The 3,817-nt window shown below is 34.2% G+C and overlaps 1 long non-coding RNA gene across 1 annotated transcript; it reads right to left on the reverse strand.

Annotated features, from left to right (window-relative positions):
* Positions 1-2,145: 2,145 nt before the first annotated feature.
* On the reverse strand, positions 2,146-2,757 carry LOC107694711 (uncharacterized). Its single transcript, XR_001634911.1, has 3 exons — positions 2,634-2,757; positions 2,269-2,329; positions 2,146-2,160 (listed from the first exon to the last, which is right to left on the reverse strand). It is a non-coding gene; the product is annotated as an uncharacterized LOC107694711 (long non-coding RNA).
* Positions 2,758-3,817: the final 1,060 nt, after the last annotated feature.

Here is a 3,817-nt window from a genome sequence, read left to right on the forward strand (position 1 = left end):
TTGGGGTAATATGATCATATTTTCTTGACCTGATAAGGACTCTAGAAGTATGTCCTAAAAGTAGATAACAGTTTTAGTTTAAACACTCTCTCAAGAACAACTTCCATTTGATTTCCTTGTGCTGTATTTGATCATGTTTTCATGAATTCCAATGAACACACACTTGAGGATTAGTGTGAACTTACAGTGTTTTGCTGACCGCATCCAGAGAGGAGTCTTCAGCTAAAACAAATGCAACCAAACAAAGAAATGTGAATGGTGTCATCTGCTATCTTAACAAAATGACTAAATCTAGTGGAGAAAAGAAAAGGTAATTTAAAACAATATTTACAAAAATATTTCTGTATTCATTAGAAACTGTACTTTTCTTGTAAGCTGTACTCTATTTTCTTAGTGATTTGGTCCCTTGAGTTACATAAGGGTTTTGTGCACGCATAAATCCTGTTTAAAGATTATGATTGAAATGTATCTATAGCTTTTCAAGAGCGTGGAACATCCTCAAACTTTACTGAATGCATACACAGTAAAATCCTGAGTGTTAAATTAACACTGCTCGGAGCATATATGGTCCCACTCTAAAAGAGTGTTAAAGTAACACTGCAGCAGTGTTAAAGTTAATGAGATAATCATGTGATTAATTAAGTGCTGATTGATCATTAGTAATGAACAGCTGCTGTTAACAAGCAGAATCACTGAAGAAAAGAGAAACACAAGAATTACAACTGACTTCAGCCACAGACTTAGATTAAATCAACTGAAATAAAAGAAGACATTAAATCTCTCAAGATCACAGCAGAAGATAATTAAACAACTCCACAAACAACATCACCAGCTTCACAAATTACTAACCAGTTTAACTTTTTTTGTCATGCATCAAAAAAAAATCTTATTAAGAATTAGCAGAGGTTTAGATGTTGAAGTCACCATTGTGCAGATAAGTGTTTGCTTTAGTTGGGCTCTTGACCCTTGACTTTCTAACATTAGTTTTTCTCTGGTTGCTGTAACTGTGTTTATGAAACAAGTTTGTTATGGCAAGACAAAACAAGAGAGAATGTGATCAAGTAATATTGGCCGTTTTAGATATCATGCATGGCCTGATTCACTGACATCATCAGTAATGATGTGTAATTTAGTTTTTTTTTATGGATCATAACTGCATTTTATTGAAATAATATGAAGAACTTTAAAAACTATTTAAATAAGATTTTCTTTTATTCTTACTGTTTGCTGTTATTTTTTGTGACTTTTTACTGCCTTGTTTTGTGACGTTCAAAAATCATATAAAAATTATCAGAATATTTTGTCACCATTGCTGAGATTCACATGCTGATTCATCATGTCTATGAGTGACAGAATTGAAACCTCTTTGTGAGCCATATTTCTAAAAGTGCTTTATCAATTTTTATCATATTGTCTCATATCATAGAACTGCAATAATACAGAAATCATAAAACCACTACATATTTTGATAAAATGCAATCAGAGACTCAGACGCATGAAACGATTTTATCATAAGTTCCTTGCCATCACATATGTGCTTTATAAACACAATTGTAACAGCCAAAGAGAAACTTATATTTAACAAGTCAAGGGTCAAGAGGCAACTAAAGCAAACACTATTCACCAAAACAGTAAGTTGAAAAAAAAAAACTAAACCTTAATTCTCAATAAAGAACTTCTGTTTTAGATACTCCAGAAATAAAGTCAAACTGCTTAGTAATGAATGAAGTTGGTGATACTGTTTGTGGAGTTGTTTAATTATCTTCTGCTGAGATCTTGAGAGGTTTAATGTCTTTTATTTCAGCTGATTTCATCTAAGGCTGTGGCTGAAGTCAGTTGTAGTTCTTGTGTTTTTCTTTTCTTCAGTGATTCTGCTTGTTAACATCAGGTGTTCATTACTAATGATCAATCAGCACTTAATTAATCACATAACTATCTCATTAACTTTAACACTGCTGCAGTGTTACTTTAACACTCTTTTAGACCATACAGTATATGCTCCGAGCAGTGTTAATTTAACACTTAGGATTTTACTGTGTAGCTTTCAGCGCAATGGTTAGATACAGTGTGTTTCAGTTGTAATAGTTGTAAGTGTAAAACAGCCAGACTTACTTTTCATGTTGACGGTTCATCGTATATATATGGAGATGGTTAATTGTCCTAAAATCAATAACAATTTAGTCAAACACTCTCAAGTAAAAATGTTCTTAATTTTCATTTATTTCTATAAACACCGAATGCTGACGGCTCTCAAAGAGAAGTACTCACCTTAAGACATATATAGTCCGACAAACAAAATGTGAACAGTGTCATCCGTAATCCTGATCATCTGTAAAATGCCAGTCACAATAGATCAAGAGAGATTTTCTTTATTCTCTATGCATTATTGCACTTTTCTTATAGGCCTGTTGAATTTACATGTGCATTTTGTACTCGCATAATTCAGATGAAGATTATGTTTGGATATTATCTTTGGGGTCTGTATTGGGAAAATCATGGACGATAATGTTTATTCTATATCTATTTATTTGAGTCAAAAATAATAACCTAAGGAAATGGTAATAAACACGAAAGACATGAAACAATGGCACTCATGCAAAAATATTGTATAATACATGTTGAAGCGTACTCACATGTTCCTTTCTTTTTTAGTAAGGAGCTTTGTATGGATACCTGGAGATCACCGTTAAAAACATATTAACATAAAACATTTGTAACCCATACTGGTTTTAACAGTGAAACTGGAATTAAGACATGTAGGCCTACTCAGTGAATGTTAAACACCCCATGGAAAATAATTTGAAATTAATAATTCTGAAAGAAAAGCGACGTGTTATCTGTTGTAGTTCAAATCTGTCTGACAAAAGTGGCATTAATTCGTTGTAGAAATAAGAAAAGTAAAATCATATACATCATATACATATACACAGTCATATACACAAGACATGCTCCACCTAAAAATGTCAGTTTAAATGTAACATATTGTATACTAGGTTTTAACAGTGCAGGTATTTTCTAGCACATGACATCATGAGTCTGATGTGGTTGGGAGATGTGTGCGCTTTTTAATTTAGCTTAATATTTGCCTTTAAGTGCAATTAAATATTCTCAGAAGGCCCACTGTCCCCCAGAAGTCGCACCTTATGAATACCTCATGTGTGTTGTTTCATTCAAGTGTAGTTCACAACTCCGGAAATCAGCGGGTATCCAAAGAATGCGTATCATGTTGACATGGGTTGCATTTGGAAAGTCTTTTCTCATATCTGTATCTGCCATATGCCCTGACAAGTTGTTGTTCAAACAAACTTTTTAAATGAACCAGAACGTTATGAGTGCAAAGGTCAGGCTCCTGTTAGTGTCATCAGCTCTCTCTTCAAAGACTGTTCATGTGACCAGCAGACAAACCGTTACATCAACATATGGTAACTTTCTACATATATTTTGAGTAGATAACAAATAGTATATTTTCAGTGAAGGGTATGTTTGCTGTTACGGTTACTATCTGGAGACGTACATCTAAACCCCGGGCCGACAAAAGCTGGTTCGAGCATTCCTGTGCCACATGGACTCCTGGGAGAAATTTAAACCCTGGGCCGGCAACTGAACACTTGGACTTGTTGAAGGTATACAACACCAAGCGAAGGTTTTGCAGCAGGGGAGCTTAGGGGTTGGACTCAAGCGCAGTCTACATCCTGCGATTGTGAAATAGCATCAGATCAATCTCTTTAAAACTGTAAATCATGCACGGATTTTATGGGACAGCGATGCAAAACCAAAAGGTTTGTTGGGTTGTCATTTGAATATTCGCAACATTATG

Source organism: Sinocyclocheilus anshuiensis, unplaced genomic scaffold (genome assembly GCF_001515605.1).
Source record: "Sinocyclocheilus anshuiensis isolate Anshui unplaced genomic scaffold, SAMN03320099.WGS_v1.1 scaffold8875, whole genome shotgun sequence".
NCBI classification, from domain to species: Eukaryota; Metazoa; Chordata; class Actinopteri; order Cypriniformes; family Cyprinidae; genus Sinocyclocheilus; species Sinocyclocheilus anshuiensis.